The sequence below is a fragment of the Vigna unguiculata genome, unplaced genomic scaffold (assembly GCF_004118075.2).
Source record: "Vigna unguiculata cultivar IT97K-499-35 unplaced genomic scaffold, ASM411807v1 contig_3, whole genome shotgun sequence".
In the NCBI taxonomy this organism is placed as follows: Eukaryota; Viridiplantae; Streptophyta; class Magnoliopsida; order Fabales; family Fabaceae; genus Vigna; species Vigna unguiculata.
The window spans coordinates 145,001-163,192 of NW_021011005.1; the positions used below are offsets into that span (position 1 = coordinate 145,001).

At 34.1% G+C, this 18,192-nt stretch overlaps 2 non-coding genes across 2 annotated transcripts; one reads left to right on the forward strand and one right to left on the reverse strand.

Annotated features, from left to right (window-relative positions):
• Window positions 1-9,384: 9,384 nt before the first annotated feature.
• Window positions 9,385-9,457, reverse strand: TRNAT-UGU. The gene has a single exon. It is a non-coding gene; the product is annotated as a tRNA-Thr (tRNA).
• Window positions 9,458-11,292: 1,835 nt separating this feature from the next.
• On the forward strand, window positions 11,293-11,365 carry TRNAF-GAA. Its single transcript has one exon. It is a non-coding gene; the product is annotated as a tRNA-Phe (tRNA).
• Window positions 11,366-18,192: the final 6,827 nt, after the last annotated feature.

The window sequence follows — 18,192 nt, forward strand, 5'->3', positions numbered from 1 at the left end:
GCCATAGAATTTACTGCGTATAATGCCCTTCTTCTTGAAACCTTGTTTTTTTATCAAATTCAAAAAGTTGCGGAGACGGGATTTGAACCCGTAACCTCAAGGTTATGAGCCTTGCGAGCTACCAAGTTGCTCTACTCCGCGATAAAGAAAAGAATTGATAACTAATGAACAAAAACAAAGATGGAATGCGTCCCTTTACCATATCTATATAAATAGAATAAACCATTTATACATAACGGTAAAGGGACCCTCCTATGATCGCTGATAATAAAATGAAAAAAATGAAGATAATTGGAAATCCTTACCAACTGGATCTTGTTGCACCCGGCAAGAAACATGCATGAACCATTTCCCGAAGTATGTGTCCAGATAATCCAAAGTCTCGATAATTAGCTCTCGGTCTTCCGGTCGAAAAACAACGTCGATGAAGACGTATAGGTGCACTATTACGCGGTAGTGATTCTAATTTTCCATGAATTTCCCATTTCTCACTTAACGACGGAACTTTGCTTATTTCTTTTTTTGAGGATCGGCGAATCAAATGATATTTCTGTTCCAATTTTTGTCTCTTCTTTTCCCTCTGAATAACACTTTTCCTTGCCATAATGGTTAATTTGCTATTAGCATCAATGATAGAAGTCGGATCCTAGATGTATAAGTGGCTTCTCTTCCCTATAGAAGGAAATGAGATTCTTGCCAGATATATATAATAAAGAATTCAATTAACCGAATTTGCCCGATGTAGAGGCAATTAAGAAGGCTGCATAAGTAAATATATAACCTACGGAAAAGTGGGCTAGTCCAACCAATCTTGCTTGCACAATGGAAAGAGCCACTGGTTTATCTCTCCATCGAATCAAATTAGCCAAAGGTGTACGTTCATGAGCCCATGCCAAAGTTTCAATCAATTCCTGCCAATATCCGCGCCAAGAAATTAAGAACATAAATCCAGTAGCCCAAACAAGATGTCCAAACAAGAACATCCATGCCCAGACTGATAAACTATTCATACCAAAAGGGTTATATCCATTGATAAGTTGTGAAGAGTTCAACCATAGATAATCTCTTAACCATCCCATCAAATAGGTAGAAGATTCATTAAACTGTGAAATATTACCCTGCCATAGTGTAATGTGTTTCCAATGCCAATAAAAAGTAACCCATCCAATGGTATTTAACATCCAGAAAACTGCCAAATAAAATGCGTCCCAAGCGGAAATATCACAAGTTCCGCCTCGTCCCGGGCCATCACAAGGAAAACTATAACCAAAATCTTTTTTATCAGGCATTAACTTAGAACCACGCGCATCCAAAGCACCTTTTACTAAAATCAAAGTAGTTGTATGTAAACCAAGAGCAATAGCATGATGAACCAAGAAGTCTCCAGGCCCTATTGTTAAGAATAGAGAATTACTATTCTCATTTACAGCGTTTAACCAACCAGGCAACCATATGCTTCGTCCCGCATTGAACGCCGGACTGTTCGTTGAAGATAAAAGTATATCGAACCCATAGGAAGTTTTACCATGAGCAGATTGTATCCATTGGGCAAATATAGGTTCAATCAAAATTTGTTTCTCCGGAGTACCAAAAGCAAGCATGACATCGTTATGGACATAAAGTCCCAGAGTATGGAACCCCAGAAAGAGGCTAGCCCAACTTAAGTGGGATATGATAGCTTCTTTATGGTCTAACATTCTTGCCAAGACATTATCTTGATTCTGCTCTGGATTATAATCTCTAATAAAAAAGATAGCTCCATGAGCAAAAGCCCCTGTCATAATGAAGCCTGCTATATATTGATGATGAGTATATAAGGCAGCTTGAGTAGTAAAGTCTTGCGCTATAAACGCATAAGCAGGTAAAGAGTACATGTGTTGTGCTACCAAGGAAGTAATAACCCCTAAAGAGGCTAGAGCAAGACCTAATTGAAAATGAATTGAATTATTGATTGTATCATAAAGACCCTTATGCCCACGCCCCAATCTACCCCCCGGAGGAGTATGTGCTTCTAAAAGATCTTTAATACTGTGACCAATCCCGAAATTAGTTCTATACATATGGCCAGCAACTAGAAAAATAAACGCAATAGCCAAATGATGGTGTGCAATATCAGTTAACCATAAACTTTGAGTTTGCGGATGAAATCCTCCGAGAAGTGTTAGAATAGCAGTTCCTGCTCCTTGAGGGGTACCAAATATATGATTATTGGAATCTGGGTTTTGAGCATAAAGATTCCACTGACCTGTAAAAAATGGACCTAATCCCTCGGGGTGCGGCAAGATATCTAATAAATTGTTCCATCGAACGGATTCCCCCCTGGACCCCGGAATAGCAACATGAACTAAATGCCCTGTCCAAGCCAAGGAACTTACTCCGAATAGTCCTGACAAATGATGATTGAGGCGGGATTCGGCATTTTTAAACCACGAAACACTCGGTTTCCATTTTGGTTGTAGGTGTAACCAACCTGCTATTAAAGATATAATAGAAAGTATTAATAGAAAAATAGCTCCAGTATAAAGATCCCCATTAGTACGTAAACCGATTGTATACCACCACTGATAAACACCAGAATAGGCTATATTAACAGGACCTAGAGCACCCCCTCGAGTAAAAGCTTCTACAGCTGGTTGACCAAAATGAGGATCCCAAATTGCATGAGCAATAGGTCTTACATGTAAAGGATCCTGTACCCATGTCTCAAAATTACCTTGCCAAGCTACATGAAAGAGATTCCCGGAAGTCCACAGAAAAATGATTGCTAATTGCCCGAAATGAGAAGCAAAAATATTCTGATAAAGACGTTCCTCAGTAATATCATCATGACTTTCGAAGTCATGTGCGGTAGCAATACCAAACCAAATACGACGAGTAGTGGGGTCTTGAGCTAAGCCTTGACTAAAGCTTGGAAATCTTAATGCCATAATGATTTTCAAATCCTCCTAGCTATTATCCTACTGCAATAATTCTTGCTAAGAAGAATGCCCATGTTGTGGCAATTCCACCTAGAAGGTAATGTGTTACTCCTACAGCACGTCCTTGTACAATGCTCAAGGCTCTGGGCTGAGTAGCAGGAGCAACTTTTAATTTATTATGAGCCCAAACAATGGATTCAATAAGTTCTTGCCAATAACCACGCCCGCTGAATAGAAACATTAAACTAAAAGCCCATACAAAATGTGCACCCAAGAAAAAAAGACCATATGCAGATAATGAAGAACCATAAGACTGAATTACCTGGGATGCCTGCGCCCATAAGAAATCACGAAGCCACCCATTAATGGTAATGGAACTCTGCGCAAAATTTCCTCCTGTGATATGAGTTACTATCCCTTGATCACTTATACTACCCCAAACATCTGACTGCATTTTCCAACTGAAATGGAATATAACTACGGAAATTGAATTGTACATCCAAAATAGTCCTAAGAAGACATGATCCCAAGCGGATACTTGGCATGTCCCCCCTCTTCCAGGTCCATCACAAGGGAAACGAAAACCTAGATTTGCTTTATCCGGTATCAATCGTGAACTACGAGCAAATAGAACACCCTTTAAGAGTATCAATACTGTTACATGAATTGTAAATGCATGAATATGATGGACCAAAAAATCCGCAGTTCCTAAAGGAATAGGTAACAAAGCAACTTTACCGCCCACTGCTACTAAATTTTCACCTCCCCAAGTCAAACTGGTACTTGTTGCTGCACCTGGGGCTGTTGTGCCAGGTGCTAAAGCGTGGGTATTTTGTATCCATTGAGCAAAGATCGGCTGTAATTGTATAGCAGTATCTGAAAACATATCTTGAGGGCGCCCTAATGCGCTCATGGTATCATTATGAATATACAAACCAAAACTGTGAAAACCTAAAAAGATACATACCCAGTTAAGATGTGATATGATTGAATCACGATGTCTAAGGACACGATCTAATAGATCGTTGTATCGAATAGTCGGATCATAATCTCTTACCATAAAAATCGCTGCATGCGCAGCAGCACCGACTATGAGAAATCCACCAATCCACATGTGATGTGTAAACAATGACAGTTGTGTACCATAGTCAGTAGCTAGGTATGGATAAGGAGGCATAGAATACATATGGTGAGCTACAACAATGGTCAAAGAGCCTAACATAGCTAGATTAATAGATAATTGAGCATGCCATGACGTTGTTAGAATCTCATATATACCTTTATGACCCTGGCCTGTAAATGGACCTTTATGTGCCTCTAAAATGTCTTTTATATTGTGACCAATACCCCAGTTGGTCCTATACATGTGACCCGCTATCAAGAAAAGAATTGCAATAGCTAAATGATGGTGTATAATATCGGTCAGCCATAAACCTCCAGTTACTGGATCTAATCCTCCACGAAAAGTAAGAAATTCTCCGTATTTTGACCAATTCAAGGTAAAAAATGGGGTTGCTCCCTCGGAAAAACTCGGATAAAGTTGAGCCAAAAGATCCCGATTTAGGATAAATTCATGAGGAAGTGGTATCTCTTTGGGATCTACTGCAGCATTTAGAAATTGGTTAATCGGTAAAGATACATGTATTTGATGTCCTGCCCAAGAAAGAGACCCCAACCCTAGGAGCCCTGTCAAATGGTGATTCAACATAGATTCTACATCTTGGAACCAAGCCAATTTTGGAGCAGCTTTGTGATAATGAAACCAACCAGCAAAAAGCATTAAGGCTGCAAAGACCAATGCACCAATTGCAGTACAATAGAGTTGTAATTCATTAGTTATTCCAGATGCTCTCCAAATCTGAAAAAAACCAGAGGTTATTTGTATTCCTCGGAACCCCCCCCTACATCACCATTCAATATTTCTTGACCCACTATTGGCCAAACCACCTGAGCACTAGGCCTAATGTGAGTAGGATCACTTAACCATGCCTCATAATTGGAAAAACGAGCACCATGAAAATACATGCCACTCAGCCAAAGAAAGATGATAGAGAGTTGGCCAAAATGCGCACTAAAAACTTTTCGGGAAATCTCCTCTAAATCATTAGTATGGCTATCAAAATCATGAGCGTCAGCATGTAGGTTCCAGATCCAAGTAGTAGTATCTGGTCCCTTAGCTATTGTTCTTGAGAAATGACCAGGTTTTGCCCATTCCTCAAAAGAAGTTTTTATAGGATCCCTATCTACCAAAATTTTAACTTCTGGTTCCGGTGAACGAATAATCATTGAGTCCTCCTCTTTCCAGACAACACATACAAAGAGACCTGCCAACATAAAACAGAATTAGTGAACTTATTAGAGATGTTTCTATTGAGTTTTGTTCTCTCCTATCTCTCATGTATTGGATATCTTAGTAAATTTCATTTCTTTAGTTTTTCACTAGAACAATTATGATCTCGAAGTCAATTCGGGGCAAGTGTTCGAATCTATTATGACATAAGAGTGAGGCGCTCAACGGACCTATTTTAATCTTCTAAGACCTTTTTGGGAACTCTGAATGGAAGTTCAATAATTTTTCGTGCAGCCTAATCAAATGTATTCAGATTTTATTCTAATTCTATTCCTTAGATTTTATTTTTTTTTTTAGATAAAGTATAAGTATGTACTCTATTTCAAATTGAGCAGGCATTAGCATTCATTATTAGGCAATATACCTATATTTTATTTCTTTTTTTGAAGGTCTCTTTTCTTAATTTGATTGAATATTAGTTTAAATAACAGAAAAAAGGAGAAAATTATCTACTGTATCCACATCTCGTTTATTTCTATGAAATACTAGACAAAATCGAACAAAATTAGAAGGGATATATTTAAATTATGTGATTGGTCGTTCCTATAGAAATGATTTTTGAATTTGATAGGGACAAGAAACAAGAATTTATAACAATATATATTTATCTATCTATATCTTTATATAGATAGATAAATATATAAGAAAAAAAAGAAACAGAGTGTTCTTATTCAAAACGCCCTGTGATCTTCAACCAATTCTGTGCTGCAATATAATTACCGGGGGTGAGAGCTATAGCTTGTTTCCAATATTCAGCGGCTTGATTAAACCAAGACTCCGCAACTTCTGAGTCTCCCTGCCGAATGGCCTGTTCTCCTCGGTCGAAATAGGTGAGTCAATTCCTTTCCTTAGAACCGTACTTGAGAATTTCCTGACTCATACGGCTCAGTAGTCAATTCTTTTTTTGTTCTATTATCTTGAAGTTAACTAAAAGAAAAAAAGAAATTATTAATATGAGTTTCAAACTTTCATTTTTACTAATAAATAAAGAATTTCAAAGAATTTCATCTTTTTTTTTAGTTTTATCTTTTCTCCTACCTTCAGAAAAGGGAATAAAGCATTGGCATTAACGCCCTAATTCTAATTTTCTGAAAGGTAACTATCTCGATTTTATATATCATATACAAAAATATATGATAGATTCATTTCTATAGAATCTTGGTAAAAGTTTTTTCTTTCTTATCTTATAAGTTCTTATAAGTAAAGAGAAAATACTTTCTATCTTTGGGATTTGATACTACACCGCTGCTCAAAATACCAGGGGATCCTTTTTATTACATAAGTGGATTCCTGACTTCTTTATTTATCATGAGATAAGGAAGCAGTTTTTATTATATCGATTGAAAACCGTGTTAATTGATCCTTACGATGCTTCCTTTATCAATTAGATCTTTTATCCATAGAAAAAGAGGGTATCTAGACATATCGATTTCTTCATATTTTTACTTCTATGAAGTTTCTTTGCTACAGCTGATAAAAATCGTTGTTTTGAACGATATATATATGTAGAAAGCCTTTCTTATTTATAATTATTTATATTTCTATATTTCTTATATTAAAATTTGTGGATTTGCTTGTTCTTTTCTTTTTTCTTTCTATAGTGGAGATAGTCGCACGTAATGACAGATCACGGCCATATTATTAAAAGCTTGGGGTAAAAATGGGTTTCGTTCGAGCGCCCGAAAATAATATTCCAAAGCTTTAGTATGTTCTCCGTTACTTGTGTGAATAAGGCCTATGTTATAAAGTATATAACTTCGATCATAGGGATCAATTTCCAGTCGCATAGCCTCATAATAATTCTGTAAAGCTTCTGCATAATTTCCTTCAGATTGAGCTGACATCCGTTACGGTCGTCATTCGGTTCAAAGAATCTCCGCTCCAGAACTGTACGTGAGATTTTCATCTCATACGGCTCCCCCCTTATGTGTGTAATGAGAAAAATCCATCAAATCAAAAAATATTCCAGTATTCTCATTCTCAACTGAACAGAGCTAGTGTTTTTACAATAAATCTCTAGCCAACCTTCCTGTCAAAAATTATTTCTTAACATTAAGTATGTAGGTACTTGATAAAAAAAAATAAGAACTTCAACAATTTCTTTGTCCTCTACGCTGCTTAATTTCCTGGAATTAGTCACCTCAATAATCTTCGATGGTTCTATGGGTATCCAAAATATGAACGAGATGGATATTTATTGTCCCAACCATTCCTGTTAGTCCCAATCTCGATAAGCCATGGATATAGATAGATACAAAGTTTTCGTGTCCTTGATTCCCAAGCGTAGTGCTTCTTTCCCAATGTTGCCTATCAGTACTAGTAATTTGGGGTTGACCTAACCCCATAAGTATAGGTATAACCTTTCGCTTAATACTAGAAACCTAAAATTCAAGCATATAAGGCTTCATTAATCGAGGATACACGACAGAAGGAATTAATCCTTTTATTTACAAATTTCACCTTCAACACGCGTGGGGTTTTTCCATTCCATTTTTTTTTGACCGAAATCGGTCAAAAAAAATGGAATCAAATCACACCATCTCTGTAATAAGTGAATGCCCTTTTTTCTCCTGAAGTTGTCGGAATTATTCGTAATAAGATATTGGCTACAATTGAAAAGGTCTTATCTATAAAATTTTCATTTATCCGAGATCTAGGCATAGGTAGAAATCCATTCTATAATTTAATTAATCATGGTGTGAGAAATCAATCCCACAAATAAAGGAATTGTATAATTATAATACAGTGCGAAATAACGTAAAAATGAACTCATCAATCAAATTTGTTTATCCTAAGACCTTGTAGGAGGTTTTTTTTTAATTTTACTTTGTATTTTTATAGTTTGAATAGGTTTTATGCATTTATGAAAAATAGGATTGATTCACTATTCAACATTCAACCGGTTTCTGGGCATCATTATATAGGAGAGATGGCCGAGTGGTTCAAGGCGTAGCATTGGAACTGCTATGTAGGCTTTTTGTTTACCGGGGGTTCGAATCCCTCTCTTTCCGAATCTTTACCAAATTCATCAATATTACTCATCCCAATGCATACCATTATTTCATATTTCAAATTTGTTTGTTGATATGGACAACTTTATATTCCTCATTTTTCGGTAATACAAAAAATAGTGGATAACGGGTGGGCAAGGAATAAAAATTTTCGCATATCCATGTCTATGATATATGAATAGCAGAAAATCCTTGTAAAAAAAACTCTTGTTATTTTAGTTAAGTTTAAGTTTGACGAGAATAATATTCTACAACCAGTAATTCATTTATTTTCAAACCAACCCATTTATTATCTATTATTTGATTAATTAAACCTTTATATTGGAAAGGGTGAACAGTCAAATGATTTGGCAATTTCTCATGGGGGGCTGAATCAAAATAATTTTGAATAAGAGTTTTAGATTTTTGTTCATCCTTTGCTGTAATAATATCTTGAGGTTTACAACGATAACTTGGTATATCCACTATACGACCATTAACTAAAACATGTCTATGGTTTATAAATTGGCGGGCTTGAGGAATAGTCGCAGCCATACCCAATCGAAAAAGTATGTTATCCAAGCGCATTTCAAGTAGTTGTAATAAAACCTGACCAGTTGATCCTTTAGCTTTTCCGGAGATACGAACGTATTTAAGCAATTGTCGTTCTGTAAGACCATAATGAAAACGCAATTTTTGTTTTTCTTCTAAACGAATACGATATTGAGATTTTTTACTGAAGCGCAATTGATTTCGAAATTCGTTTTTGACTGTTGGCCTTTTACTAGTAAGTCCTGGTAAATATCCTAGACGACGTATTTTTTTGAAACGAGGTCCTCTGTAACGTGACATAAAAACTCCTTTTTTAAAATGAAAAATCTTATAAATCGAAATGAAAACTAAACGAAATGAAAAATATTATAGAATTCTAAATGAAGCGAAATCTACTAAAGTTTTATAGTACAAAGAAGAATTAGATGAATTTTATCAATATCCGAATTTATTGTATATAAAAGAATACAAAAAAGTAGGTTAATTTCTTGATTTCTTCCGCAGAGATCGAACTCTCCCAATTTTTTATTTCTAAAAAAGATATTATCAATTATGTAAAAAACAAATAGAGAAAAGCCGGTTATCGGATTCGAACCGATGACCATCGCATTACAAATGCGATGCTCTAACCTCTGAGCTAAACCGGCTAATGTAAACGAAATATACATATGCAGAAGAATTGAATGGGATCTTAGTTATCAATTTTTAGTTATTTATAACAAAATTCAAATTAATACAAACATCAAAAATAGAGAAAGAAAATATAGAAAATCAAACCCAATTTTTATTATTTCTATTATTTATTTTATCTGATAACATAAAGTGCAAGATAATAATTAATATTATATTAATATAATTTATTTAATATAATTTATTTCGATCTACTATTCTAGATATATATTATTAAATTGATTTCTTTCAAAAAGATTATTTATTAGTACTTAAAGTAAATTTGAATAAATATAAATTTTAGTAAATATTTATTAAGGAATTCCATATTTCTAAGTAAATGTCTAATTCTATATTATATTCAATTAAAAGAATGGTTTTTTTTAGCCACTAGATTCGTTTTAGTTATATAAATTGTATATGAATAAATGGATTGTTTATTTTCTTTTTTTTTTTAAGCAAAAACAAAAAAAAAAAAGAATCGACCATTCGAGTATTCTAAATTGTATGAAAAAAGAAGATAAGTAGGTACATAGAAGATAAGTAGATATGTGGTCTATATCTGTGTATATTGAATTGTTAATATATAGATATTAGAATTAGTTCTGATTCAAACAAATAAAGGTATCCAATATAGATGAAATAAAATCTATAAAATTGGAGAAAGGGGTTTTTAATATTTAATAAAATAATATGTATTTAATGAATTCAAAAGTTCCCGCATAATTCTCATAATAGAAATGAAAAAAAAAGCATTCTATTATAATCAGATTCAAATAAAAAAAAAGATGGGGATATGGCGAAATTGGTAGACGCTACGGACTTAATTGGATTGAGTTTTGGTATGGAAACTTACCAAGTAATAATTTTCAAATTCAGAGAAACCCTGGAATTCACAATGGGCAATCCTGAGCCAAATCCTGTTTTCTGAAAACAAATAAAAATTCAGAAAGTGATAATAAAAAAGGGATAGGTGCAGAGACTCTATGGAAGCTGTTCTAACAAACGAAATTGACGACTTTTTTTATTGCATTAGTAAAAGAATCCTTTCACCAAAATTACAGGAATGGATCAAAGATAAACATTTAGAAACATATATATATACTGAAATACTCTTTCAATTTGTTACTTTTTATTTTATTATTGAAGATCTATTTGTGATAAAAATATTCACAAATGAAAAATGTGAATCAAATCAATTCGAAGTTGAAGAAAAGATGGAATATTTATTGATGAAATTATTCACTTCATCATAATCGGCTAAAACCCTTGAAGAACTGATAAATCAGATGAGAATAAAGATAGAGTCCTATTCTACATGTCAATACCGACAACAATGAAATTGAAAGTAAGAGGAAAATCCGTCGACTTAAGAAATCATGAGGGTTCAAGTCCCTCTATCCCCAAAAATACTTTTTCATTTTCTAATTTTTTTCCTATATCCTCTCTATCTTGAAGTCCTTATTTATGTGTTTTATTCGATTTATTATTTCCCAACGAAATTGGAATTTTTATTTTCATCAATTTCCTATCTATCATAATTTTCTTATCTATCATAATGACAAGGGACGAGTTTTGGAATAGATATAAATATATATGTGAAACACATAGAATTTTTTTTAATCAGAAATGTATAAATTAATATCTTATTTTTTAGCAAGGAATTTTCATATGCGTAATTAACGATTAACAATAAAAAATAATTATTACTGCGGAAACTCACTTACAAACTTTTTTTTTACTTAGTTGATATAGATTCATTAACATAGATTTTAAAAATCTTTTAAAATCAAAGTATTAAGCTTCAAGAATGGTCGGGATAGCTCAGTTGGTAGAGCAGAGGACTGAAAATCCTCGTGTCACCAGTTCAAATCTGGTTCCTGACACAAGATTCATTTGTATGAGTATCTATCCCCCATATTCATTAAAATGAATATGGGGGATAGATACTCATACAAATTTGTGTTCTTCTAGATTCTGATACATAACATATTTCTTTGATCTATTTAGGTATCTGTAGATATACTTTTCCTAGATGATTAAAGAATAGATGCAATTTTTTATTAGGTATATTCGCTTATCTATAGTATCTATATATATATAGATATAGATATATAGATAATGAATTCTTTATCTATTTTTTTCCTTTTTTTTCTGCGATACAAAAAAAGGTTTCTATTTCCATAATATTCGAGTGGTTTAATTAGTTGGTTAAAAGACCTAAAAGTCGAAGTTCTGGGGTGGAGTGAGAATATTAAGAATTCATCTGAGAAGGATTACCAAAATAGAATCGAGCCCTTTTCTTTGTGTTTTTTTTTTCGTGGCCGTATAATTGATGGTGATGTGCACGTTATATAGTTTATTATAAAGATAAAGAATTAGTTGATTATAAAGATAAAGAATTTTTGCAGTTCATCCTATTTCTTTTATTGGCTTGGCTGATAAGAACTCAGTATTGTTTTTGTTTTAGAATCTTAAGAAACTCCTATCCTATTTTAAACCCTATAATTATTCATTCTATTATTTCTGAATTTTGTGATTTCTCACATAATAATATCTGAATGCAACTTCCATTACTCTGCCTGATTTAATGTCAATCAATTATTTTGTCTGATCTATAACAGAATGTACTTATATTCTTTGACTGGGGTTGCAGAAGTTTGGATTAGTTTATTATTTTTATCATTTAGTGAGCATCTTGTATTTCATAAAAATTTGGAGCAATATAATCTTTACGCAAAGGCCATCCTATCCAATTTTCGGGCATTAAAATACGTCTTAGACGCGGATGACTATCATAAGAGATTCCCAACATATCATAAGATTCCTTTTCTTGAAAATCCGCACTTTTCCAAACCCAAAAAATCGAAGGAATTCTGGGATTTTTTCTTGATACAAATATTTTTATGCATACCTCTTCGGGTTGATTTATACCATACTCTATTCTTGTAAAATGATATACACTAGCTAAGAGTCCTCCGGGTGCTACATCATAGGCACATTGAGAACGTAGATAATTGTAACCATATACATATAAAATGACAGCAATGGAATGCCAATCCTCGGGCTTTATTTGTAAAGTCTCTATTCCTAGGTAATCGAAACCCAAGGATCTATGAATTAGTCCATGTTTGACTAGCCAAGAAGACAAACGACCTTGCATTTTTTGCTTCTCCTAAATTTTTTTTATGAGTTTGGTATTAGTATTTTCTATTACGATGAAATTTTTAAAATACGATGAAATTTTTAAAAAAGGAATTGCTTTTTATTATTGTACTTTAAAAAAATGTGTCAGACGATATCTCTGAAGTAGATGGCGGTTGATAGAAAAATTCTTGACCATAATTGTCAGTATAAGTACTGTATCCAACATGAAACTTATGGTTGGTAGTAAAACATCTATTCTCTCGTTGAAAACTCATTGGATCTTCATATATTTCTCGAGATATTTTCTTACGAAGTTTTGTTATAGCATCTATAATGGCCTCCGGTTTAGGTGGACAGCCCGGCAAATATACATCTACAGGAATTAGCTTATCTACGCCTCGAACAGTACTATAAGAATCGGTACTAAACATCCCCCCCGTAATTGTACAGGCTCCCATAGCAATAACATATTTAGGTTCGGGCATTTGTTCATATAATCGAACTAAAGAAGGGGCCATTTTCATAGTTACAGTGCCCGCTGTTAAAATTAGGTCCGCCTGCCTAGGACTCGATCGTGGTACTAGTCCATAACGATCAAAATCGAATCGTGATCCTATTAATGAAGCAAATTCAATGAAGCAACAACTCGTACCATAAAGAAGCGGCCATAAACTGGATAATCTTGACCAATTTGAAAAATCATTTAATGTCGTTGAAATAACTGAATTTTGGGTTGTTTGATCAAGTAAGGGAAACTCAATGGAATTCATAATTGTCTCAATATTTTTTTTTCTAATTGTCTAAATAGTCAAGAATTAAGACCATTCTAATGCCCCCTTTCGCCATGCATAAACTGAACCAACAATTAGGATAAGCACGAATAAGAAAGCTTCTAAAAATACGGATACCCCTAATACATCGAAACTCATTGCCCATGGATAAAGAAAAACCGTTTCAACATCAAAAACAACAAAAATGAGAGCAAACATATAATAACGGATTCGAAATTGTAACCAAGCATCGCCTATTGGTTCTATTCCGGATTCATAACTAGAAAGTTTTTCCGGTCCCTTGCTAATGGGGGCTAAAATTCCAGAAATTAGAAATGCCAAAATAGGAATCAAACTTGATATTATTAGAAATGCCCAAAAAATATCATATTCGTAAAGAAGAAACATAAAAGTACTCCTCTGAATGTAGAAAATATACCAAATTCATTTTCATTTTTAGTCTAAAGTCTCCATTTTTTTAGACTAGCTGAATATACTAATATTAATATTATTCTATCGAATATGAATATGTTCGAATAGAAAGTTACAAATTGTTTTTTTTTTAGTAATAGTCTTAGTAATGAGATCTATTCGATCCAAAATAGTATTAATATTATTAGTATCTGTAGGAATATTAGGGCTATACGGACTCGAACCGTAGACCTTCTCGGTAAAACAGATCAAACTAATTATTATCTAAATGATTTAAATTGTTTTCAAAACCCAACATGCATTTTTTTTTTGCATTGAGCTTTTTCATTAACTGATAAAAATATTAGTTAGTCCACCATCTTTTTTTTTTTTTACAGTAAAGAATAAAGAGATGATTCCCTATGCTCTTCTTTTTTATTTGTATAACAATCAAAGAGCACTACCAAAGTGTTTCAAAGAAGGATTATCTTGACGTAGGTCTGCTTCTGGCCTAGATCAACTTAAGTTAAATGGACTCTTTATCCACCTACTAAAATTAAAATAGAAGATAAGAAATGACACTTCATACACCTTAAAGTTCATAAAATAGGAAGAAAAGATAATCTTTTTTAGGTCCCTATACCCTTTATGTTTAGCATTGACGAGAAATGGGTATTCACCTTATCAATATCTCAAATCAATTATGGATTCGATTTTATGGCTAAACCCTTTGTCAGGCTAGTGTTCTCTTGTTTTGTTCCTTAAAATGGAGTAAGACACCGATTTCTTACTATAAGATAAACTTTTTTAATTACAAGATGAACTCCTCTGAAAAAAAGCATTGGCGCTCGTGTAAACGAGGTGCTCTACCTAACTGAGCTACAGCCCTTGTGTTTTTGATACATATTTTATCATAGTATGAAGATAATTGCTTGTCAAGATGAATATTACATGATCGAATCCCTTGAACGGGGGTTGGTATTGCTTATCAGTAATTTTACATTTATAATCAATTAATCTGATAGATGGGTACTCTTCTTTTTTTTTTTTGAGGAGGAGTCCTAAATTACCTACTTAACTCAGTGGTTAGAGTATTGCTTTCATACGGCGGGAGTCATTGGTTCAAATCAATAGTAGGTAAGGTATAGTTATAACTTATTAGATACCTTTGACTGTGGTATCTAATAAGCTTTTCTACTTACTTTTTTCTTCTGACTGTTTCTTTTTTCTTTTTATTGTTTTCGGATATTGGGACGCATCAATTTCAACTTGTTATGAAATAACATTGATAGCCTCTACTCGTGTTCTAGCTCGTCTAAGAGCTAGATTTGCCTCAATTGTTTGTCTCTTGCCTTCAGCCTTATTCAAATTAGTTTCTGCTATTTCAAGAGTTTGCTGTGCTTCTTGTGGATCAATGTCACTACCCTTTTCCGCATCATTTACTAAAACAGTTATCTCATTATATTTATTCTAGCAAACCCCCCCATCAGAGTAAAATAGGAAGAAAAGATAATCTTTTTTAGGTCCCTATACCCTTTATGTTTAGCATTGACGAGAAATGGGTATTCACCTTATCAATATCTCAAATCAATTATGGATTCGATTTTATGGCTAAACCCTTTGTCAGGCTAGTGTTCTCTTGTTTTGTTCCTTAAAATGGAGTAAGACACCGATTTCTTACTATAAGATAAACTTTTTTAATTACAAGATGAACTCCTCTGAAAAAAAGCATTGGCGCTCGTGTAAACGAGGTGCTCTACCTAACTGAGCTACAGCCCTTGTGTTTTTGATACATATTTTATCATAGTATGAAGATAATTGCTTGTCAAGATGAATATTACATGATCGAATCCCTTGAACGGGGGTTGGTATTGCTTATCAGTAATTTTACATTTATAATCAATTAATCTGATAGATGGGTACTCTTCTTTTTTTTTTTTTGAGGAGGAGTCCTAAATTACCTACTTAACTCAGTGGTTAGAGTATTGCTTTCATACGGCGGGAGTCATTGGTTCAAATCCAATAGTAGGTAAGGTATAGTTATAACTTATTAGATACCTTTGACTGTGGTATCTAATAAGCTTTTCTACTTACTTTTTTCTTCTGACTGTTTCTTTTTCTTTTTATTGTTTTCGGATATTGGGACGCATCAATTTCAACTTGTTATGAAATAACATTGATAGCCTCTACTCGTGTTCTAGCTCGTCTAAGAGCTAGATTTGCCTCAATTGTCTCTTGCCTTCAGCCTTATTCAAATTAGTTTCTGCTATTTCAAGAGTTTGCTGTGCTTCTTGTGGATCAATGTCACTACCCTTTTCCGCATCATTTACTAAAACAGTTATCTCATTATTATTTATTCTAGCAAACCCCCCCATCAGAGCCATTGTTAACCATTGGTCTTTAAGACGTATTCTCAAAATACCTATATCGACAGCTGAGGCAATAGGCGCATGATTAGGTAATACTCCAATTTGTCCGCTATTAGTAGGTAAAATGATTTCCTTCACTTCTGAATCCCAAACAATTCGATTGGGGGTCAATACACAAAGATTTAAAGTCATTTCTTCAAATTGCTCTCCGTTTCTAAGTTCGTAGCCTTCGCAGTAGCTTCATCGATATTACCTACCAAATAAAAGGCTTGTTCAGGAAGACCGTCTAATTCTCCAGAAAGAATCAAATTAAACCCTCTAATTGTTTCTACTAGACCAACATATTTTCCAGCCGAACCGGTAAAAACTTCTGCTACGAAAAAAGGTTGTGATAAGAAACGCTCAATTTTTCGTGCTCTTGCTACGGTTAAGCGATCTTCTTCGGATAATTCGTCCAAGCCAAGGATAGCTATAATGTCTTGAAGTTCTTTGTAACGTTGTAAAGTTTGTTTAACTCGTTGCGCAGTCTCATAATGTTCTTCACCAACGATTCGAGGTTGGAGCATAGTTGAGGTTGAATCTAAAGGATCTACTGCTGGATAGATACCTTTGGCGGCTAATCCTCTTGATAGTACAGTAGTAGCATCTAAATGTGCAAATGTCGTAGCAGGAGCAGGGTCAGTTAAATCGTCGGCAGGTACATAAACTGCTTGAATAGAAGTTATGGACCCTTCTTTGGTAGAAGTGATTCTTTCTTGTAAAGAACCCATTTCAGTACTAAGAGTGGGTTGATAACCCACAGCAGAGGGCATTCGACCCAATAAGGCAGATACTTCAGATCCTGCTTGAACGAAGCGGAAGATATTGTCGATAAATAGAAGTACATCTTGCTCATTGACATCTCGAAAATATTCCGCCATAGTTAGGGCAGTTAAACCAACTCTCATACGAGCTCCGGGTGGTTCATTCATTTGACCATATACTAAAGCTACTTTGGATTCTGCAATATTTTGTTCATTAATTACTCCAGATTCTTTCATTTCCATATAAAGATCATTTCCCTCGCGAGTACGCTCACCTACTCCGCCAAATACAGATACACCTCCATGAGCTTTGGCAATGTTATTGATCAATTCCATAATAAGTACTGTTTTACCCACTCCAGCTCCACCGAAAAGTCCTATTTTTCCTCCACGACGATAAGGAGCTAAAAGATCTACTACTTTTATTCCTGTTTCAAAAATAGATAATTTTGTATCTAATTGTATAAAGGTAGGCGCAGATCTATGAATGGGAGATGTTGTACGAGTATCTACAGGACCTAAATTATCAATCGGCTCTCCAAGCACGTTGAAAATTCGTCCTAGAGTTGCTCCGCCTACTGGAACACTTAGGGGAGTTCCTGTGTCAATAACTTGCATTCCTCTCATTAGACCATCTGTAGCACTCATAGCTACAGCCCTAACTCGATTATTTCCTAATAATTGTTGTACTTCACAAGTCACATTAATTTGTTGACCAACAGTATCTCGACCCTTAACTACCAGAGCATTGTAAATATTAGGCATCTTCCCCGGGGGAAAGGCTACATCTAGTACCGGACCAATTATTTGGTCAATATGTCCCAGATTTTTTTTTTCAATCGAAGAAACTTCAGGACCGGAAGTAGGAGGATTTATTCGCATATCAAAAGCCAATTTTTTTTTCCGAAAAAGTTTTTAAATCAAAAAGAAATGTTCGATAAGAAAGCAAGTTGATCGGTTAATTCAAAAAGAAATAAGAAATGGGAGTTAGTACTCCATTTTTTTGGTACTATTCCATCAATCCTCTTTAACTGTTTACTTACTTATTCAAATTCAATTATTGAATTCTTAAGCTTACTGCAGTTATTTTGAAAATTTCAATTGGATAAAATCTTTCGAAAGTCTTTTCTTTTTTTCTATCATTCTAGAAAATATCATCTATATTCTGTATGGAATTCGAACCTGTACCTTAATTTAGAATTCATTTTTTTAT